At 36.5% G+C, this 24601-nt stretch overlaps 2 non-coding genes across 2 annotated transcripts; one reads left to right on the top strand and one right to left on the bottom strand.

Moving 5' to 3' along the window:
* Nucleotides 1–830: 830 nt before the first annotated feature.
* Nucleotides 831–934, bottom strand: LOC112704636 (small nucleolar RNA R71). The gene has a single exon (XR_003155252.1). It is a non-coding gene; the product is annotated as a small nucleolar RNA R71 (small nucleolar RNA).
* Nucleotides 935–22997: 22063 nt separating this feature from the next.
* Nucleotides 22998–23105, top strand: LOC112704435 (small nucleolar RNA R71). Its single transcript, XR_003155060.1, has one exon. It is a non-coding gene; the product is annotated as a small nucleolar RNA R71 (small nucleolar RNA).
* Nucleotides 23106–24601: the final 1496 nt, after the last annotated feature.

Here is a 24601-nt window from a genome sequence, read left to right as displayed (position 1 = left end):
AGCTTGCCATGGAAAGGAGTAAGAAGGATTGAAGGAAGGTAGTAGGAAAGCAGAGATCCAACAGGGACAAAGCATCTCCATACACTTATCTAAAATTCTCACCAATGATCTACATAAGTATTTCTATCTTTATTTTCTGTTTATTTATTATTATTATTCGGAAACTCCATAACCATTTATTATCCACCTGACTGAGATTTACAAGGTGACCATAGCTTGCTTCATACCAGCAATCTCTGTGGGATCGACCCTTACTCACGTAAGGTTTATTACTTGGACGACCCAGTACACTTGCTGGTTAGTGATGCGAAGTTGTGAAGAAAGTGCTGAGTTAGTAGATGCGCATACCAAGTTGAATGCCATTGTTAGAGATCATAATTTTGTGCACCAAGGACCTGATAGAAATTTTTGAAAAAGAAGAAGACATGGCAGCCAAAAATAACAACAATGCCAACAATGCAAGGAAGGTGCTTGGTGACTTTACTGCACCAACTCCCTACTTCTATGGGAGAAGCATCTCTATTCCTGCCATTGGAGCAAACAAATTTGAGCTTAAGCCTCAATTAGTTTCTCTGATGCAATAGAATTGCAAGTCTCATGGACTTCCATTAGAAGATCCTCATCAATTCTTGGCTGAATTTTTACAAATCTGGGACACTGTCAGGACCAATGGAGTTGATTTCGAGGTCTACAGACTTATGCTTTTCCCTTTTGCTATAAGAGACAAAGCTAGCATATGGTTGAACTCACAACCTAGAGACAGCCTGAACTCTTGGAAAAAGCTGGTCAATGCCTTCTTAGCTAAATTCTTTCTACCTCAAAAGATGAGTAAGCTTAGAGTGGAAGTTCAAATCTTTAAGCAGAAGGAAGGTGAATCCCTTTATGAAGCTTGGGAAAGATACAAGCAATTGATCAGAAGGTGTCCTTCTGACATGCTCTCAGAATGGAGCATCATAGGTATCTTCTATGATGGTCTGTCTGAATTATCCAAGATGTCATTGGACCATTTTGCAGGCGGATCTATTCATCTAAAGAAAACACCTGCAGAAGCCCAGGAACTCATTGAAATGGTTGCAAATAACCAGTTCATGTACACTTCTGAAAGAAATCCTATGAACAATGGGACAACACAGAAGAAAGGAGTTTTTGAGATTGATACTCTGAATGCCATATTGGCTTAGAACAAGATATTGACTCAGCAAGTCAATATGATTTTTTAGAATCTGACTAGATTGCAAGCTGCATCCGGCAGTACTAAAGAAGCATCTTCTGAAGAAGAAGCTTATGATCCTGAGAACCCTGCAATGGAAGAGGTGAATTACATGGGAGAATCCTATGGAAACACCTATAATCTTTCATGGAGAAATCATCCAAATCTCTCATGGAAAGACCAATAGAAGCCTCAACAAGGCTTCAACAACAATAATGGTGGAAGAAATAGGTTTAGCAATAGCAAGCCTTTTTCATCATCTTCTCAGCAACAGACAGAGAACTCTGAGCAGAGTCATTCTTGCTTAGCAACCATAGTCTCTGATTTATCTAAGACCACACTAAGTTTCATGAATAAAACAAGATCCTCCATTAGACATTTGAAGGCACAAGTGGGTCAGCTGAGTAAAAAGGTTACTGAAACTCCTCCTAGCACTTTCCCAAGCAATACAGAAGAAAATCTCAAGAGAGAGTGCAAGGCCATAACCATGACCAACATGGCCGAACCTAGAGAGAGTGAGGAGGACGTGATTCCCAGTGAGAAAACCCTCATGGAATGTCCTCTGAATGAAAAGGAGTTCCCCTTTGAGGAACCATGGGAATCTGAGGCTCATACAGAGACCTTAGAAATTCCATTGAACCTACTTCTACCATTCATGAGCTCTGATGAGTACTCTTCCTCTAAAGAGGATGAAGATATTACTGAAGAGCAAGTTGCTAAGTACCTTGGAGTAATCATGAAGCTGAATGCCAAGTTATTTGGTAATGAGACTCGGGAGGATGAACCCCCTTGCTCACCAATGAACTGAATGACTTGATTAGGCAGACATTACCACAGAAGAAATCGGATCCCGAAAAATTCTTGATACCCTGTACCATAGGCACCATGACCTTTAAGAAGGCTCTGTGTGACCTGGGGTCAGGCATAAACCTCATGCCACTCTCTGTAATGGAGAAACTGGGAATTCTTGAGGTACAAGCTGCAAGAATCTCACTAGAGATGGCAGACAAATCCATGAAACAGGCTTATGGACTTGTAGAGGGTGTTTTAGTGAAGGTTGAGGGCTTTACATCCCTGCTGACTTCATAATCCTAGATACTGGGAAGAATAAGGATGAATCCATCATCCTTGGTAGACCCTTCCTAGCCACAGTAAAAGCTGTGATTGATGTTGACAGAAGAGAGTTGGTCTTTCAAGTGAATGAGGACTACCTTGTGTTTAAGGCTCAATGATCTCCTTTTGTACACATGGAGAAGAAGCATGAACAGCTTCTCTCAATACAGAGTCAAACAGAGCCCCCACATTCAAACTCTAAGTTTGGTGTTAAGAGGTCATCATCATGCTCTGAGTATCTGTGAGGCTCCATGAGAGCCCACTGTTAAGCTATTGACATTAAAGAAGCGCTTGTTGGGAGGCAACCCAATTTTTACTTATCTATGTTAAATTTCCATTTTCCATTGTTATTTTATGTTTTCTTTAGGTTGATGATCATGTGGAGTCACAAAAACAACTGCAAAATTCAAAGAAAATTCAAAAACAGCATTAAAAATAGCACACCCTGGAGGATGAACTTACTGGCGTTTAAACGCCAGTAAGGGTAGCAGAATGGGCGTTAAACGCCCATTCTGGCACCATTCTGAGTGTTTAATGCCAGAAAAGGGCACCAGACTGGCGTTTAACGCCAGAAAAGGGCAGTAGGTTGGTGTTAAACGCCAGAAAGGGAAGAAAAGTTGGCATTAAACGCCAGAAATGGGCAGCAACCTGGTGTTTAACACCAGGATTAGCACCCAGAGGGCGTTTACACGCCAGAATGGTGCAGGGATGAGAAATTCTTGACACCTCAGGATTTGTGGACCCCACAGGATCCCCACCTACCTCAACTCAATCTCTCTCTTCTTCACACATTCCAATCACCTCCATTTCTCTTCCCCATCACCTCTCTACCAATCACCTCCACCCACTCTTCCACTCTTATATAAACCCCTCATCACCCCTTTATTTTCACACCTCATATATACTTTGCACCTCCTTGGCCGAACCTTTCTTCACCCTCCATCTCCTCCATTTCTTCTTCTTCTCCGTCCCTTCTTTCTTCTTTTGCTCGAGAACGAGCAAACCTTTTAAGTTTGGTGTGGTAAAACCGTTGCTTTTTGTTTTTCCATAACCATTTATGGCACCTAAGGCCGGAGAAACCTCTAGAAAGAGGAAAGGGAAGGCAAAAGCTTCCACCTCCGAGTCATGGGAGATGGAGAGATTCATCTCAAAGGTCAATCAAGACCACTTCTATGAAGTTGTGGCCAAGAAGAAGGTGATCCCTGAGGACCCCTCCAAGCTCAAATTCCAATATGAAGTAACTAAAGATGGAGCACCAAGAGCACTCCATTATTCTCCATGAAATTAGAGAGGATCAAATAGCCATGAGGGAAGAGAAACAAAGGCAAGGAAGAGACATTGAGGAGCTCAAGCACTCCATAGGATCTTCAAGAAGAAGAACTAGCCTTCATCACTAAGGTGGACCCGTTCTTTAATCTCTTTGTTCTTATTTTTCTATTTTTTGATTCTTATGCTTGATGTTTTGTCTATGTTTGTGTCTTTATTACATGATCATTAGTGTCTAGTGTCTGTGTCTTGAAGCTATGAATAATTCCATGAATCCTTCACATTTCTTAAATAAATTGTTTTAATTGCAAAAGAATAAGAAATACATGAATTTCAAATTCTATCCTGAAATTGGTATAATTATGTTGATGTGATGGCAATACTTTTTGTTTTTTGAATGAATGCTTGAACAGTGCATATTTTTTATAGTGAAGTTATGAATGTTAAAATCGTTGGCTCTTGAAAGAATGATGAAAAAGGAGAAATGTTATTGATAAAAAAATTATGAAATTGATTCTTGAAGCAAGAAAAAGCAGTGAAAAACAAAGCTTGCGGAAAAAAATTGCAAAAAAAAAGAAAAAGAAAGAAAAAGAAAAAGGAAGCAGAAAAGGCCAATATCCCTTTAAACCAAAAGGCAAGGGTAAAAGAGATCCAAGACTTTGAGCATTAATGGATAGGAGGGCCCAAAGAAATGAAATCCTGGCCTAAGCAGCTAAATCAAGTTGTCCCTAACCATGTGCTTGTGTCATGAAGGTCCAAGTAAAAAGCTTGAGACTGAGTGGTTAAAGTCGTGATCCAAAGCAGAAAGAGTGTGCTTAAGAACTCAGGACACCTCTAACTGGGGACTTCAGCAAAGCTGAGTCACAATATGAAAAGGTTCACCCAGTTATGTGTCTGTGGCATTTGTGTATCCGGTGGTAATACTGAAAAACAAAGTGCTTAGGGTCACGGCCAAGACTCATAAAGTAGCTGTGTTCAAGAATCAACATACTGAACTAGGAGAGTCAATAACACTATCTGAATTCTGAGTTCCTATGGATGCCAATCATTCTGAACTTCAAAGAATACAGTGAGATGCCAAAAATGTTCAGAAGCAAAAAGTTACTAGTCCCACTCATCTAATTGGAGCTAAGCTTCATTGATATTTTGGAATTCATTGTATATTCTCTTCTTTTTATTCTCTTTTGTTTTCAGTTGCTTGGAGACAAGCAACAATTTAAGTTTGGTGTTGTGATGAGCGGATAATTTATACGCTTTTTGGCATTGTTTTAGGTAGTTTTTAGTATGATTTAGTTAGTTTTTAGTATATAATTATTATTTTTTATGAAAAAATCCCATTTCTAGACTTTACTATGAGTTTGTGTGTTTTTCTGTGATTTCAGGTATTTTCTGGCTGAAATTGAGGGACCTGAGCAAAAATCTGATTCAGAGGCTGAAAAAGGACTGTAGATGCTGTTGGATTCTGACCTCCCTGCACTCGAAATGGATTTTCTGGAGCTACAAAAGCGCAATTGGGGCGCTCTGAATTGCGTTGAAAACTAGACATCTTGGGCTTTCCAGCAATGTATAATGGTCCATAATTTGCTCGAGATTTGATGGCCCAAATTGGCATCAAAACGCCGGTTAGAGACCCTTTTCTGGTGTTTAACGCCAAAACTGGCATAAAAGCTGGAGTTAAACGCCCAAACTGGCACCAGAGTTGGCGTTTAACTCCAAGAAAAGCCTATGCACGTGAAAGCTTCAATTCTCAGCCCAAGCACCCACTAAGTGGGCCCCGGAAGTGGATTTCTGCACTATCTACCTTAGTTACTCATTTTCTGTAAACCCTAGCTACTTGTTTTAGTATAAATATTACTTCTTCTCATTGTATTAAGAGTCTTGGTTATTCTGGTTCCCCCTCTGGGGGCCGAAACCAATGAACACCATTATCACTTATGTATTTTCAACGGTGGAGTTTCTACACCTCATAGATTAAGGTGTGGAGCTCTGCTGTTCGTCATGAATTAATGCAATTACTACTGTTTTCTATTCAATTCAAGCTTATTCTTGTTCTAAGATATCCATTCGCACTTCAACATGATGAATGTGATGATCAAGTGACACTCATCACCATTCTCACTTATGAATGCGTGCCTGACAACCACTTCTGTTCTACCTGAAAACAAGCTTGAATGCATATCTCTTGGCCTCCTGGTCCATGACGTATGGTTGCCTCTCCTGACAACAGATCCTTCCATTCCGTGAGATCAGAGTCTTCGTGGTATAAGCTAGAATCAATTGGCAGCATTCTTGAGACCCGGAAAAGTCTAAACCTTGTCTGTGGTATTCCGAGTAGGATCTGGGATGGGATGACTGTGACGAGTTTCAAACTCGCGAGTGCTGGGTGCAGTGACAGTGCGCAAAAGGATCAATGGATCTTATTCCGACATGATCGAGAACTGACAACTGATTAGCCATGCGGGAAACCGTAGAGGACCATTTTCACTGAGAGGACGGACGGTAGCCATTGACAACGGTGATCCCCCAACATACAGCTTGCCATGGAAAGGAGTACGCATGACTGGATGAAGGCAGTAGGAAAGCAGAGATTCAGGAGGAACAAAGCATCTCCATACGCTTATCTAAAATTCCCACCAATGAATTGCATAAGTATCTCTATCCTATTTTATGTTTTATTTCTCTTTTAATGATCAAAACCTCATAACCATTTGAATCCACCTGACTAAGATTTACAAGATGACTATAGCTTGCTTCAAGCCGACAATCTCCGTGGGATCAATCCCTTACTCACGTAAGGTATTACTTGGACGACCCAGTGCACTTGCTGGTCAGCTGCGCGGAGTTGTAAGAAAAGTGTGAACTCACGATTTCATGTACCAAGGTTCATCCCCAAGGAGTTCACTGAACAGCAAGTTCGGAAGCTTCTATACGACACTAAATACTATTTGTGGGATGAACCCTATCTCTTTAAAAGATACTCAGATGGAATAATCCAACTTGTGTCTCCGAGGTAGAAACTCAGCAAATCCTCTGGCATTGGCATGGTTTTGAGTATGGAGGACATTTTGGAGGATAGCGAACAGCCACCATGGTCCTTCAGAGTGGGTTCTACTGGCCAACTCTCTTCAAGGACACCCGAGAGTTTGTCCGTGATTGTGATAGGTGTCAAAGAGCTGGAAACCTTCCTCATAATCATGAAATGCTACAACAAGGAATCCTGGAGAATGAGCTGTTTGACGTATGGGGAATCAACTTTATAGGACCTTTTCCACCCTTATATTCAAACACCTACATCCTGGTGGTGGTGGACTATGTGTCTAAATGGGTGGAGGCAATAGCGTCACCCACTAATGACACCGGATCGTGCTGAAATTCTTTTAAAAATACATATTCAGCAGATTTGGCATCCCAAGGACACTGATTAGTGACAGAGGCAGTCACTTTTGTAATTGACAGGTCGACTCAATTCTACAGAGATACGACGTGTGTCATAAAGTGGAAACCCCTAGCACCCGCAGACAAATCGAAAAGCTGAGGTCTCTAACAGGGAACTCAAGAAGATCCTGGAGAAGACAGTAAGCACCTCCAGGAGGGATTGGGCAAGGAAGCTTGATGATGCTCTCTGGACATACCGGACTGCATTCAAAACCCCAATTGAGATGTCCCCCTATCAGCTAGACTATGGTAAAGCATGTCATTAACCAGAAGAATTGGAGCACAGAGCTTACTGGGCAACAAGGTTCCTAAACTTTGACGCCAAGGCGGCAAGAGAGAAGAGGTTACTCCAATTAAATGAACTGGATGAATTCCGGCATGCTGCGTTTGAGAATGGTAAAATCTACAAGGAAATATCCAAGAAATGGCATGATAGGAAGTTATCTTTCAGAGTTTTTGAGCCTGGCCAGAAGGTTTTACTCTTTAATTCCATGCTCAAGCCCTTCCCTGGGAAGCTCAAGTCGCGATGGATAGGACCCTTCGTGATCACTAGAGTGTCTCCCTCTGGTCATGTGGAACTCCAGAATAGACATTCTGATAAAAGATTCATCATCAATGGCTAGAGAGTCAAACACTACCTAGGGGATAAAATCGAGCAAGGGGACTCCACCTTCTATTGACATGACAAAGGTGAATGTAAAGCTAATGACGATAAAAAAGCGCTTGTTGGGAGGCAACCCAACCATAAGTACCTTATAGTATTTTCTTCTTTTCTATTTTCTTTCTGTTACTTTAGTTTGATTTCATATTATTTTACTTTCTATTGATATTTCATAGTTTTCCTCTTTTTCTCATGTTTGTGATCATGTGTAGCACTTATAATAGAAATAAAAACGATTAGGAGAGAAATAGAACACCCTGGAGGGTGCCCCTTACTGGCATTCAACGCCCATAAGGGAGGGTGCATGGGTGTTCAACACCCATAAGGGAGCAGAGAGGACCCTCTGGCGTTCAAACGCCAGTCCTAGGGCTGAACGCCCAGAGGGGAAGGGAGCATTCCTGGCATTTAACGCTTATATAGGACCAAGTTTTCTTTGCTTGTACTTTTTAAGTTTGGTGTTGCAGAGCGAGCTCTAGGTGTATATTATCATCAATGGCATCAAAGGAAGGTGAATTATATTCACAGAAAAGCACAACCTGAGCAGCCACCAGCACTGAGGTGGTTGACTTTCATTATCCCTTCCTTTATCTTATTTTCTGTTTTCTATTCTAGCTTTTGCATGATCACTCTTAGGATTTTGCTTTAGTAGTTTATTTTCAAAATTTTTATGGTTAAAGATGTCTCTTGAATTGCCTACTAAGCTTAAAAAGAAAATTTTTGAAAAAAGAAGTAGTAAAATGCATGAGATTTTGAGTTATATAAGTTGTTCTATTTACCTTAAAGTGGTGGCCTTACCTTTATTTTCTGAATGTATGAATTAACTGTGCATAATTAATATTGAAGTTGAGCATATTGGTTCTTAAAAGAACAGTGAATTTAGAGAAGTATTATTGATTCTCTGAAACAGCAAAAAGATTGATTATTAAAGCAAAAGAAACAGCAAAAAAATAATCAAAAGAACAAGGGTCCAAGATTTTGAGCATCAATGGTTATGAGGGTCAAAATTGGCCTAAAAAACTTAAAAGAGTTGCTATCCCTAACTATATGCTTGTGGTGTGAAGGTGTCAAGAAAATCTTGAGACTGAACATTTAAAGTCGTGATCCAATGCTATAAAGGGTACGCTTAAGAACTCTAAGCACAACTGTTTGGGAATTTAAGCAAAGCTAAATTTGAATCCAATGGGTTCCTCCAGTTAAGTGCTTGTGGCGTTTATGTATCAAGTGGTAATATTTGAAAACAAAACGCTTAGAGTCACGGCTAGGCTCAAATGTGCAAAGCACCAAAAGAAAAAGCGGTGTTCAAGAATCAAGAAAAACTAAAAGAGGAGAATCAATAATATCATCCGGATTCTAGTTTCAAAGGATGCCAATATTTCTGAATTTCAAAGAAAAGTGAGATGCTAAAACTGTTCAGAAATAAAGAACTAATAGCCCCATTCAGTAATTAGAATTGAGATTTATTGACAACTCTTAAAACTTAATGTATTTTTATTGCTATTTATTATAATCGATATTAAGAATATAATTATTTTATAGTAATCTTGGGAAAAAATAATTTTGTAATTGAATAAGACCCATGGTGGAATCCGGCCGTAGAAGAACAAGTAGTTGAGGAGATAGTTGAGGAAAAAATTATTTAGTGGGTTAAAGTAATCTTAGGGAAAAAATTATTTTATATTTAAATTGATTTAGTAGGTTAAAATAATCTGGTAATGAACTAGCATAGAGTTTGGCAGCAAAGCCATCAGTTGAGGTTGACCCATTAGTTTCAACTGACTGACATGAGTGGTTTACTTGCTCTTATGTATCACATTGCAGGGGACAGTTGAGGAGAGAATGGAGGTGGTGCAAGCGCGTAAACAACGAATGATTTCTGATGCCCTGACTAATCAAGAGGTTCAAACTGCACGGATAGAGGAGCTGAAGATGCATTGTTAGGTTTACAAGTTTGGATTAAGTTGGAATTTTTTAAATTTACATATGGATCATGACTATGTAATTAAAACTTGTAGAATTCAACTTTTGAAATACATTGTTGCTATTTTTGTAAAACGTGTGGGATTGAATTTGGATTTGTTGAAAAACAATGTCATTTATGGAGAATTCAACTTTTGATAATAGAAATTTTGATGTTGGAAAGGTTATGACAGTTTAAAACAGTCACTAAATACAAGAAAAAACTGTCACAGGAATAAATAATTTAGTAACAGTTTTAAATCAAAAAATTGTCACTAAAAATATTGTGATGGTTTAAATAGTCACTAAATATGCCTAAAAATTGTCATAAGAACTACTAACTTAGTGACGGTTTAAATAGTCACTAAATATGTCTAAAAACTGTCACATGATTTAGTAATTTAATGACAATTTCAAAACATCGCGAAATACAATATAAAAAAATACCTTTACAAGTGTTACAAATTAGTGATGGTTTTATACTTTAAAAACCGTCACAAACAATTTAGCGACACTCCTTACCAACGGTGGTCTAAAACCGTCACTATGCCAACTGGCGACGCTCAAATTTGTGACTTTTTTTAGCCGTCGCAAAACTATTTAATGACAATTAAAACCGTCACTAAACATTAAAAAAACCATAATAAAAATACTGTTTTGTTATAGTGCAAATTTAAATTCATAGTAACAGTTATCTACGAATTCATAAGCTGCGGATTTAAATTCGCAACAAAAGTCGCAAAAAATTTCAGAGCTAATATGCTATTTTTTAGTAGTGAATAGGAAGAAGAGTGACATACTTATCAATTATTAAATTAAATAGATGGAAAAAAAATGAAATAACACAATAACTAAGTAACTAACGTTTAACAGCGTTAGCAATACGCAATGAGAAAACAAATTAAAAAAGAAAAGAAAGAAAAAATTGAACAAGAAGAAAATAAATACATAAAATCTTCAACGCTAACCTATGTTCTTAGGATTTAATTTACATTCATTCTTAATGAAAAAAATTTACATAAATATATAACTATATGTTATCTCATATTATAAACAAAAATATATGACCAACTATTCACACTAACTATAAAGATAAATTGCATAATTAAATAAAATAAATTTTAAAATTATTCAAATACAACAATTAGAAATTAATTATATTTCGGCCTGTAACTAATCTATATAAATTGCTATATTCTAAAGTAATTTATGTTTAAATTTCAAAATTCCACATCATATAACGATTTATATAGATTAGTTATATTATTATAGTACCGATATATAACCAATATCCAATTGTTCGTTGTATTTGGATAATTTTAGAATCTATTTTATTTGATTATATAATTTGCCCAATCTATAAAATCTTATAAACGTAACTGTCTAACCAAAAAAATTAATGATATCAACATCACAAGCAACATTATCCTAATAGTTACTGGCGAATCATGAGGACAAATTCGTCGAAGACACAAAGGGTGTGGACTGAAAAAGTGTTGTTTATTTTCTTTTAAAAAAGTAATAATAATGAAAATAATAAAATAAAATTATTATACTTTTTAAAAAGGTAAAAAATTAAAAATAGGAAATTATATATAGGCTCTAGTATTATTTGATAAGCCAAGTTTTTACAAATGAATTTGCCTCATCCAAAATGAAAAAAAAATTAAAAAGGAAATGAAAATTTTATCACTTTTGAAATTAAAACTTAAAAATGCTTTCTTAGTAGGTGCTTGTGATCTAAAGAATATTTTGATGTTAAAATGATTATTTTTAGTTTCAGAGAGAAATTATTTTTCTTTTGACGTTTGATGTAGCCTTGCTTTGGGTTGTTGAGTACTTCAATCAATGTCCTTTCTAATCCATAAGATAGTTGAAATTATTCTCTACGAGAAAAATCATTTTAGTGACAATTTATGCAATTTTTAATTATAATAAAAATAATCGTTAATACATTACCGGTAATTAGACATTAGTTGCTATATATTTTGTCACTAAAAAATATTTAGCGGCAATTTTTCAATAATTATGAAAGTCCTATAGCTTATGACACATAAAATAATAATAATAATAATAATAATAATAATAATAATAATAATAATAATAATAAATTAAAATTGTCACAAAATAATAATCATAATATTATTGTCACTAAAATTATTTTTTAGTGTAGGGATTCAACAATATTATTGGTGATATAATATTTATAATAATAAATAGGATTCATGCATCTTGTTCAGATATATAATTAATGGCATAACGACGGGGGATGCTTTTGCATTCAACCAAAGTGCATATTGAATGGAACACGTACGTTGAATATAATGAACGGTTTTTTGGAACGAATTTTGGTTGCTATTTCACGAATTTCTTGTAGTGATTCCCTATCATCATTTTATTATAATTTAGAATCGTCGTAATTTTTCACAATTTAAGTTTTTTATTTTATATTATAAGTTGTTATAATTTTCAATAATGTATGTGCTAATTAAAAATACACAATTTCAAAAATTTGGTTAGACTAAAAATAAGTTATATATTTTATAATAGTTATAAACTTATTTAAGTCATTTTCATATTATAAATTAAAATAAGATCCATATGAGATGCAACTATTATTTTTATTTGTGCGTATTTCTATTTTTCTAAAGTGTTACATAATACAAGCTACTGTCTTTCTTTTCTGATGCCAAAAAATTCTTATTTCAGTAATATAATAAATCTCTAGATTGATCTCAATTTTTGTATTGGAAATATTTGTCTTAAACAAAACGCATTCAACAATTTAGTCTTTGATTTTGTACAATATTGGAGACATGATGAAATAAAATAATAAATTAGTCTCTATCATGTTTAGAAATAAAATAATAAATAATTTTTAAATTTTTCTACAAAAATTAAAATAACACAGTTGAAAGATTAAATCATTTAAAATTTTAAAGATAAAAAACTAGTATATTTATTTACTTTATTAATTAATTTGTTTAATCTTATGAAATATAATATATCTATTAACTAAATATTTTTCATCAGAGTTTTTTCCAATATAAGATTATTAAAGATTAATTTAAAGTATCCACTCTTCTTATTTTCACGCTGAAATAAAAATAATATTTATGCCACTTTTTATATATTTTTTTCTTGTACATCTTTTTTATGTTATAAAAGAAGTTTTTATCTTCTCTTATTTTGTTATCAATCACTTTTAATATAAAAAATAACGTGGAGAAATTAAATAAAATCCATTCACATGTGACATGTGGGCTCGTTGCCTGGTTGTGACCACGACATTCGGCAAATAATTCATGCGAAGATAAGATGCTTTCTGGTTCTGGCACCGCTACATTGACCACAACATGCATGATTATTAATTACATGATTATTCATTTGAAAAAATTTTAAGTGTACCAAAAATACCGATGTTTCAATTGTTTTATCCATTAATTTTAATTAATATATATTATATATTTTTTATAATTCAAATTAATAATTAAAATAATTGGATCATAAATATTTTTGATACACTTAAAATTCTTTCTATTTATTTTGCACGCAATGATGTAAAGACTCTTACGTCAGAGTCCTTGCTGTCCAGCAGGTTCTACGTGTTATTAAAAAGTTTATTACAAATTACAGACAAAAAATTAAAATGATGAGAAATTATCAAATTTTTTAAATATAAAACGAAAAAATATAATTACTTGAAATTTAATTTAAAAGATTAAAATTTTAAAAATTGTAATTTGTAAATTCTTTATATAATATTATTAAACAAATATTTATTGAATATTTTAAAATTTTTCTTTGATAAAATAAAAATTATATATTAAAAACTAATAAAATTTAAAATAATACTGGTCAAACCAAATGTAAAGATCACGAACTGATGAGTTCTAACTTCGGTGAAAATAGAATCAGGTTGAAAAGAGAGAGACAACTTGCAAGACACTCTAATACTTAAGTTAACAATGTGTTTAGATGTTTTATGATTCAGAGTTTACTTATTGAATTCCTTCTCCTTTTATCCCTTTAATTCGGAATGACCGTTTTTTTTTTTTGGACATTTATTGCCTTTATAACATGCTCTTAATGCCATGATTTGGTTGTTTCATGACTTGGTAGTGTAGCTATTATGTTGTACTTGACGTTATCTTATAATCCCAGATTCTCATTTAGTTAGGGGTGAGCAGGGGTTGCTTAGTTAGGGGTGAGCAGGGGTTGCGGATATTCGATTACCCGTCTGAATTTGAATCGAACCAATTAAATTGGTTCTGAAACCAACGGGTAACAATTCTGATATGCGGAACCCGAATCAATCCGTAGACCCGACCATATATTAATTAAATAAAAAAAATTTAAAAAATATATATGCCTTTTAATATGTTTGGATTTTAATGTCTTTAGTGATTAATATGTTTGGATTTTAATGCGTTTAATTTTTAATGTATTTGGTGTTTAACATGTTTGGATTATTTCTATTAATGTTACATGTTTGTTGTACTTACAGAATTTTTAAGATAAAGATTTTGCTTTTTTTTATGAATTTCTGTTTTATCGGGTACCCAATTATCCGAAACGAACCAATCCATTTTTAATCGGTTTGGTTTGGTTCGGTACACACAAAAAGCACAAATCCAAACCAAACCAAACCAATTACAAAATTGGTTCGGTTCTAATTTCACCTTAAACCTGAACCAACCCGACCCGTGCTCTCACCCCTACATTTAGTTGTTATTTCATATATCATAATTTGTCTAGAACAGTACCCCAACTTGAGTCCCTTGACTTTATGATTTTGTCAAGAGTATCCGAGTTTATGAGGTCAGATCTAAGTGAGTCCTTAATTTCTTAGGCGCCAAAATTCTAAGGAAACTGTTTAGTTTCCTTTAACCTTCTTTGTGTGATTGTAACTTTTCTTGGTTTACGAAACGTCAGGCTATTTATGAATTCTCTCTCTATCAATCAATGTCACATTAATTTCTAATTAAACAATCTTTACTCTAACTTTACTTTTCAAAACATTTCCTCTCTTCAAGGAGGCTTCTCTCTTTCGTTCTTCTTTCCCTTCCTTCTTTTTGCTACCATTTCAAAGAAGAAAGGCTAGCTTTCTGTAACTATTTTTCTACGCGAAACACTTTGCAAATTTTGGTAAGGTTCTAAGGTTCTTTTTGCCTCCTTCCTTCTTTTTGAACCAATTTGTTAGTGTTTCTTACTTTTGGGTTTTGCATTACGCTTTTCTTCATTGCCCCATTCATTTCTTCCATGATTCTAGTTATTGCTCCATGTATTTCTTTATGTGATTTTGGTTTTTACATTTGCCACGTTTGATTAAGTTAATATAGTAGGGGTACCACTATCTTAGGTTTTCCTAACTCGATAGCAATGATTTTTACATTTCATTTTGCCCTATTCTACCAACACCTTTCTGGATTTTCCAGAACTATGGTGAATTTTTTAACTTCATGGGTAGATTTTAGAGTTTTCCAATCCTGAGTAACATAGTGGTGGTGCCCTTGTAGATTTTTTCCGAGATGCCAAGGAAAAAAGGTTATAGCAGCTCGTGAACGTGGTGGTACCGCTAGTCGTCCGAGGCCCCGACCTACCCAGTTCCTCATATAAACAGTAAGCTTGAAGAGGGGCTTGAGAACTTGCGAGAAGCCAGAATTATCTTTAATTTCGACTTGAGCAATTTTTATATCTTTTCGGTCCTTAGACTAGCAGATCGTTTGTGCCATATTAATGAGCATGCTAGTAATATCCCTGACTGGTTATGGATGTATGAGACTCTGTTTTTTTGAGTTGAAGTCCGACTTCTCTTTTCTGATTTCCAAGTGAACGTCTTAACTCATACTGGATGCGCTTCTTCCCAACTTCATCCGAATAGTTGGCCATCATTCGCTGTTTTGAACTTTTGTGCTCATTCTTAGATATCGAACCTTCCCTCAAAGACTTTTTCTTCTTTTTCACTTTGTTGATGCCCTTTAGGTCACAATTTCGTGGGTTCATCTCATTCTGAAGTGTTCCAAATAGACGAATTTTTAATATTTTTGAAGAGTCTTATCATGGATTCAAAGAGAAAATTTTCAAAATTCAAGGAATTGAAGGTACAAACCCTTTTTTCTTGACCTTGGAATGTGAGAAAAGGTTTAACTTGTTTTGGAATTTTAATGTGTCGTCTCCAAAAATCCACGTTAGCGGTGTCAATGCATCCGAGCTTGTGAGCATCAATACACTAATGTTGCTATGGAATAAACGTCCTCTCAACTTGAAAGACATTAAATGAATAGGCTTCTTGAAATGCTATTAGTAAGCTTTCCTTCTTTCTCTTTCTCTTGTGTACGGTGTCATTATTTCATTCAAGTTGGCTGCTCGTAATGCTATTAGTAAGCTTTCTTTCTTTCTCTTTTCCTTTTATATGTATGATTTTATTTTATCATTAAAGCCTTATGTCTTTATTTTAGTTGACATGGCTGGAAGTCTTGCTACCATCGCTGCTATGAAGAACATGTTGGAATCTCAATCTATCTTTTTTGATTAATGCGAGTGGCGACCGGATTTCCTCTTCTACTACAATGAGCCACCTGCCACCACCCTGGAAAACTGAAGACAGTGGGGGAGCGGGTTGAGGCGCAGTGTCATCGGCCTTGATCCTGCAAAAAAACCAAGATAAACTTGTCATTAGGTTAGTTAAGTTCCGCCCCACGGTGGGCACTGGTGCACGAAATTGTGATCACACTTTTCACAATTCCGCACAACTAACCAGCAAGTGCATTGGATCGTCCAAGTAATACCTTATGTGAGTAAGGGTCGATCCTATGGAGATTTCTGGCTTGAAGCAAGCTATGGTCATCTTGTAAATCTCAGTCAGGCGGATTCAAATGGTTTTGAGGATTTGATAATTAAAAGATAAATAAAATGGAAAATAACATAGAGATACTTATGTAATTCATTGGTGGAAATTTCAGATAAATATTTGGAGATGCTTTGTTGCTTCTGAACCTCTGCTTTCCTATTGTCTTCATCCAATCATGCATCCTCCTTTCCATGGAAAGCTGTATGATCCTCTCAGTGAAAGTGGTCCGGCTATGGTTTCTGTACGACTAATCAACTGTCGGATTTCTTGTCTCGGATGAAAAATACCAGGCACAGCTACCACAGGACTAATCATCTGTCGGTTCTCACTTGTGTCGGAATAGGATCCCTTGATCCTTTTGCACACTATCACTGCGCCCAACAGTGGCGAGTTTGACGTTTGTCACAACCATTCCTTCCCAGATCCTACTCGAAATACCACAGACAAGATTTAGACTTTTCAGATCTCAAGAATGTTGTCTATTGGTTCTAGCCTATACCACGAATGTTCTAATCTCATATTCGGATGCTCTGTTGTCAGGAGAGACGATGCGAATCGCGGATCAGAGACCCAAGAGAATATACTCCGGCTGTCGTCCAATGACTACATTGAACATCTTGTAGACCGCTTGTGATTGTCAGGCACGCGGATCTTGGCTAAGCGAGTAATGAAGATAATGGGTGATTGTCACGGGTCACCCCTTCATTTTGACTTAAATTAATTAAGTACGAGAGTATATCTTGGAGAAGAAGTAGGCATGAATTGAAAGAAAAACAATAGTACTTGCATTAATTCATGAGGAACAACAGTGCTCCTCACCTTAATCTATGAGATGTAGAAACTCCACCATTGGAAAATACATAAGAACAAATGGTCTAGCCATGGCCGAATGGCCAGCCTCCCTAATGGCATGATAAATGATAAAAGGGTTCAAATACCTCCAATACAACAGTAAAAAGTGCTATATATACTTAACTAGTTACTTGGGTTTACAAAAAAATGAGTAACTAAGTGCAGATAGTGCATAAATCCACTTCCGGGGCCTACTTGGTGTGTGTTTGGGCTGAGCTTTAAAGCTTTCACGTGCATAGGCCATCCTTGGAGTTAAATGCTAGCTTGGATACCAGTTTGGGCGTTTAACTCCAGTTCTGGTACCAGTTCCGGCATTTTACGCCATAAAAGAGTCTCTGGTGGGCGTTTGGACGCCAGTTTGGGCCATCAAATCTCGGGCAAAGTATAGACTATTATATATTTCTGGAAAGCCCAAGATGTCTACTTTTCAACACAATTAAAAGCGTGCCAATTAGGTTTCTGTAGCTCCAGAAAATCCACTTCGAGTGCAGAGAGTTCAGAATCCAACAACATCTGCAGTCCTTTCTTAGCTTCTAAATAAGATTTTTGCTCAGGTCCCTCAATTTCAGCCAGAAAATACCTGAAATTATAGAAAAATACACAAACTCATAGTAAAGTCTATAAATGTGATTTTTCATAAAAACTAATAAAAATATACTAAAAAGTAACTAAAAAACACTAAAAACTACCTAAAAACAATGCCAAAAAGCGTATAAATTATCCGCTCATCACAACACCAAACTTAAATTGTTGCTTGTCTCCAAGAAACTAAAAACAAAATAAGATAAAAAGAAGAGAATATACAATAAATTCCAAAACATCAATGAAGCTTAGTTCCAATTAGATGAGCGGGACTAGTAACTTTTTGCTTCTGAACAGTTTTGCCATCTCACTTTATCCTTTGAAGTTCAGAATGATTGGCATCCATAGGAACTCAGAATTCAGATAGTGTTATTGTTTCTCCTAGTTCAGTATGTTGATTCTTGAACACAGCTACTTGTGAGTCTTGACCGTGACCCTAAGCATCTTGTTTTCCAGTATTACCACTAGATACATAAATGCCACAAACACATAACTGGGTGAACCTTTTCAGATTGTGACTCAGCTTTGCTAGAGTCCCTAGTTAGAGGTGTCCAGAGTTCTTAAGCACACTCTTTTTCTTTGGATCACGACTTTAACCACTCAGTCTCAAGCTTTTAACTTGGACCTTCATGACACAAGCACATGGTTAGGGACAGCTTGAATTAGCCGCTTAGGTCAGGATTTTATTCCTTTGGGCCCTCCTATCCACTGATGCTCAAAGTCTTGGATCCTCTTTACCCTTGCCTTTTGGTTTAAAGGGCTATTGGCTTTTTCTGCTTGCTTTTTCTTTTTCTTTCTTTTTCTTTATTTTTCGCCTCTCTTTTTTTTCTTTTTTTTGCAAGCTTTGTATTTTTCACTGCTTTTTCTTGTTTCAAGAATCAATTTTATGATTTTTTCAGATTATCAATAACATTTCTCTTTTTTTATCATTCTTTCAGGAGCCAACAATTTTAACATTCATAAACTTCACTATAAAAAATATGCACTGTTCAAGCATTCATTCAGAAAACAAAAAGTATTGCCACCACATCAAAATAATTAAACTAATTTCAAGATAGAATTCGAAATTCATGTACTTCTTGTTCTTTTGCAATTAGAAACATTTTTCATTTAAGAAAGGTGAAGGATTCATGGGGTATTCATAGCTTTAAGACATATACACTAGACACTAATGATCATGTAATAAAGACACAAACATAGACAAAACATAGAGCACAAAAACCAAAAAACAAAAAGATAAGAACAAGAAAATTAAAGAACGGGTCTACCTTAGTGATGGCGGCTAGTTTTTCCTCTTGAAGATCCTATGGAGTGCTTGAGCTCCTCAATATCTCTTCCTTGCCTTTGTTGCTCCTCCCTCATGGCTCTTTGGTCCTCTCTGATTTCATGGAGGATGATAGAGTGCTCTTGGTGCTCCATCCTTAGTTGCTCCATATTGGAAAACTCAAATCTCCTAAAGAGGTGTTGAGTTGCTCCCAATAGTTGTGTGGAGGAAAATGTATCCCTTGAGGCATCTCAGGGATTTCTTGATGAGGGATTTCCTCATACTCTTGTTGAGGTCCATGAGTGGGCTCTCTTGTTTGCTCCATCCTCTTTTTAGTGATGGGCTTGTCCTCTTCAATGAGGATGTCTTCCTCTATGACAATTCCAGCTGAATTGCATAGGTGACAGATGAGATGAGGGAAGGCTAACCTTGCCAAAGTGGAAGGCTTGTCAGCCACCTTGTATAGTTCTAGAGGTAAGATCTCATGAACTTCCACTTCCTCTCCAATCATGATACTATGGATCATGATAGCCCGATCCACAGTTACTTCGGACCGGTTTCTAGTAGGAATGATAGAGCGTTGGATGAACTCCAACCATCTTCTAGCCATGGGTTTGAGGTCAAGCCTTCTCAGTTGAACCGGCTTGCCTTTGGAGTCTCTCTTCCATTGGGCTCCTTCCACATAGATGTCCATGAGGACTTGGTCCAACCTTTGATCAAAGTTGACCCTTCTTGTGAAAGGATGAAGATCTCCTTGCATCATTGGCAAGTTGAATGCCAACTTCACAGTTTTCAGACTGAAATCCAAGTATTTCTCCCGAACCACTGTGAGCCAATTCTTTGGGTTTGGGTTCACACTTTGATCATGGTTCTTAGTGATCCATGCATTAGCATAGAACTCTTGAACCATTAAGATTCTGACTTGTTGGATGGGGTTGGTGAGAATTTTTCAACCTCTTCTTCAAATCTCTTGTCAGATCTCCGGATATTCGTTCTTTTTGAGCTTGAAGGGGATCTCGAGGATCACCTTTTTCTTGGCCACAACTTCATAGAAGTGGTCTTGATGGACCTTTGATATGAATCTCTCCATCTCCCATGACTCGGAGGTGGAAGCAATTGCCTTCCCTTTCCTCTTTCTAGAGGTTTTTTCGGTCTTAGGTGCCATTAATGGTTATGGAAAAGCAAAAGGTAACGTTTTTTTTCCACACCAAACTTAAAATATTTGCTCATCCTCGAACAAAAGAAGAAAGAAAAGAAGAGAAGAAAAAGAAACGGAAGAGATGGAGGTGTAGGAGTGGTTCAGCCAATGGGGGTTGGAAGTGTTTGTGATGTGTAAAAATGAAGGAGTAAGGAGGGGTATTTATAGGGTAAAGGGGGTGATGGTATCCGTGTGATAGGGGTGGGGTTTGGGAGGGAAATTATTTGAATTTGAGTGGGTGGGGGTAGGTGAGTTGTATGATGGGAAATAGTGGATGGATGTGAGTGGTGAAGAGATTATGGGAAAGAGGGTAGGATTTGATAGGTGACTGGTGTTTGGGGAAGAGTGTTTTGGAAAGGTGTGAAGAGGAATGAGAGTGAGTTGGGGTAGGTAGGGATCCTATGGGGTCCACAGATCCTGAGGTGTCAAGGATTTCTCATCCATGCACCTTTCTAGCATTTAAACGCCCTCTGTGTGGCATTTCTGGCATTAAACGCCAGGCTGATGCCCCTTTCTGGCATTAAATGCCAGTCTGGCTACCAGTTCTGGCGTTTAACGCCCAGAATGCTGGCAGACTGGGCGTTAAACGCCTATTCTGCTACCCTTACTAGTGTTTAACGCCATCCAGACACCATACACCCTCTTCTGGCATTAAATGCCAGTCTGTGTGCCATTTCTGGTGTTTAACGCACAGAATGATGCCAGACTAGGCATTAAATGCCAAATTTGCTATCCTTACTGGCATTTAAACGCCAGTAAGCTCGTCCTCCAGAGGGTGCTATTTTTTATGCTGTTTTTGATTTCGCTTTAATTCTGCAGTTATTTTTGTGACTTCACATGATCATCAACCTAAAGAAAGCATATAATAACAATGGAAAATAAAATGAAAGAGTAATTAATATAGATAAATAACATTGGGTTGCCTCCCAATAAGCGCTTCTTTAATGTCAATAGCTTGACATGAAGCTCTTATGGAGCTTCACAAACACTCAGAGCATGATTGTGGCCTCCCAACACCAAACTTAGAGTTTGAATGTGGGGGCTTTGTCTGACTCTGTATTGAGAGAAGCTTTTCATGCTTCTTCTCTATGTTTACAGAAGAAGATCCTTGAGTCTTAAACACAAGGTAGTCCTCATTCAATTAAAGGACTAACTCTCCTCTGTCCACATTAATCACAGCCTTTGCTGTGGCTAGGAAGGGTCTTCTAAGGATGATGGATTCATCCTCATCCTTTCCAGTCTCTAGGATTATGAAGTCAGTAGGGACGTAAAGGCCTTCATACTTCGCTAAGACATCCTTTACAAGTTCATAAGCCTGTTTCATTGATTTATCTGCCATCTCTAGTGAGATTCTTGCAGCTTGTACCTCAAAGATCCCTAGTTTCTCCATTACAAAGAGTGGTATGAGGTTGATACCTGACCCTAGGTCACACTGAGCCTTTTCAAAGTTCATGGTGCCTACGGTGCAAGGTATTAAGAACTTTCCGGGATCCGGTTTCTTTTGAGGTAATGTTTGCTGAATCCATGTATTCAGTTCATTAATGAGCAATGAAGGTTCATCCTCCCAAGTCTCATTACCAAATAACTTGGCATTCACCTTCATGATTGCTCCTAGATACTGAGCAACTTGCTCTTCAATAGTGTCTTCGTCCTCTTTAAAGGAAGAATATTCATCAGAGCTCATGAATGCAATAGTAAGTTCAGTGGAATCTCTATGGTCTCTGTATGAGCCTCAGATTCCTCTGGTTCCTCAATAAGGAACTTATTATTGGTCAGTGGACGTCCCTTGAGGTCTTCCTCACTGGGAAGAACTGCCTTTTCACTCTCTCCAGGTTCGGCCATTTTGGTTATAATTATGGCCTTGCACTCTCTTTTGGGATTCTCTTTTGTATTGCTTGGGAGAGTACTATGAGGAGTTTCAGTAACTCTTTTACTCAGCTGACCCACTTGTGCCTGCAAATTTCTGATAGAGGACCTTGTTTCATTCATGAAACTAAGAGTGGTTTTAGATAGATCAGAGACTATATTTGCTAAGCTAGAGAGGCTCTGCTCAGAATTCTCTGTCTATTGCTGAGAAGATGATGGAAAAGGTTTGCTATTGCCAAACTTATTTCTCCCACCATTATTGTTGTTGAAGCCTTGTTTAGGCTTCTGTTGATCCTTCCATGAAAAATTTGGATGAATCCTCCATGAAGGATTATAGGTGTTTCCATAGGATTCACCCATGTAATTCACCTCTTCCATTGTAGGATTCTCAAGGTCATAAGCTTCTCCTTCAAAGGAGGCTTCTTTAGCACTGCCAGATGCAGCTTGCAATCCAGTCAGATTCTGAGAAATCATATTGACTTGCTGAGTCAATATTTTGTTTTGAGCCAATATGGCATTCAAAGTATCAATCTCAAGAACTTCTTTCTTCTGAGTCCTCCAATTGTTCATGAAATTTCTTTCAGAAGTGTACATGAACTGGTTATTTGCAACCATCTCAATAAGTTCCAGGGCTTCTGCAGGTGTTTTCAGATGAAGAGATCCACCAGCAGAATGGTCCAATGACATCTTGGACAATTCAGACAGACCATCATAGAATATACATATGATGCTCCATTCTGGAAGCATGTCAGAAGGACACCTTTTGGTTAATTACTTGTATCTTTCCCAAGCTTCATAGAGGGATTCACCTTCCTTCTGTTTGAAGGTTTGGACTTCCACTATAAGCTTGCTCATCTTTTGAGGTGGAAAGAATTTGGTCAAGAAAGCATTGACCAACTTGTCCCAAGAGTTCAGGCTTTCTCTAGGTTGTGAGTCCAACCATGTTCTAGCTCTGTCTCTTACAACAAAGGAGAAAAGCATAAGTCTGTAGACCTCGGGATAAATCCCATTGGTCTTAACAATATCACAGATCTGCAGGAATTCAGCTAAGAACTGATGAGGATCTTCCGATGGAAGTCCATGAAACTTGCAATTCTGCTGCATTAGAGAAACTAATTGAGGCTTAAGCTCAAAGTTGTTTGCTCCAATGGCAGGAATTGAGATGCTTCTTTCATAGAAGTTAGAAGTTGGTGCAGTATAGTTACCAAGCATCTTCCTTTCATCTTTGGCATTATTGTTGGGTTCGGCTGCCATGTCTGCTTCTTTTTCAAAATTCTCTGTAAGGTCCTCTCAGGAGTGTTGTGCTTTAGCTTCTCTTAGCTTCTTCTTCAGAGTCCTTTCAGGTTCAGGATCGGCTTCAACAAGAATGTTTTTATCTATGTTTCTGCTCATATGAAAAAGAAGAGAATAAAAGGGAGTAGTGGAATCTTCTATGTCACAGTATAGAGATTTCTTGATGTGTCAGAAGAAAAGAAGAATAGAGGAATGAGGTAGAGAGAGAATAAGAAGAATTCGAACACATAGGGAGAGAGAGGGTTCGAATTATAAGTAGAAGAGAAGTGTTAGCAAATAAATAGAAAGAGATGGGAGAGAGAGAGAGAGTATTCAAAAATTAAAACTAAAAATATTTTTAAAAAAATTTAAAACTAAAAAGATTTTTAATTAACTAATTGTTTTAGTTTTAATTAAAAATATTTTTGAAAAAGTGGTTAGTGATTTTCAAAAATTGGAAGTGGAAAAGTGGTTAGGTGGTTTTGAAAAAGATAAGAAATAGTAATTAGTTGAAAAAGATTTGAAAATAATTTTGAAAAGATAAGAAGTTAGAAAAAAGATTTTGAAATCAAAATTTAAAAAAAAAGATATGATTTAAAAAGATATGATTTTAAAAAGATATGATTGAAAAGATATGATTGAAAAAGATTTGATTTTTAAAATTGATGACTTGACTAATAAGAAATTAAAAGATATGATTCTAAAATTCAAAGATTGAACCTTTCTTAACAAGAAAGTCACAAACTTGCAATTTTTTTTAATCAAAACATTAATTGTTAGCAAGGATTTTTTGAAAATGTGAAAAGATAAGATTTTAAAATTATGATTTAAAACATGAAAAATTGAAAAAAATTTGAATTCGAAATGAAATTACCTCCCATGTGTCATCCTGGCGTTAAACGCCCAGAATGATATCCATTCTGGCGTTTAACGCCCATGTGGCTGCCTCGTTGGGCGTTTAACGCCCAGCCAGATACCCTGGCTGGCATTAAACGCCAGGAATCCTTTCTTACTGGGCATTTTTCTAAACGCCCAGAATGCTGCCCATTCTGGCGTTTAACGCCCATAATGGT

This window comes from Arachis hypogaea, chromosome 7 (genome assembly GCF_003086295.3).
Source record: "Arachis hypogaea cultivar Tifrunner chromosome 7, arahy.Tifrunner.gnm2.J5K5, whole genome shotgun sequence".
Taxonomy (NCBI): domain Eukaryota; kingdom Viridiplantae; phylum Streptophyta; class Magnoliopsida; order Fabales; family Fabaceae; genus Arachis; species Arachis hypogaea.
The sequence above is the reverse complement of the archived record's forward strand: the minus strand, read 5'-3'. Positions and strand labels throughout refer to the sequence as shown.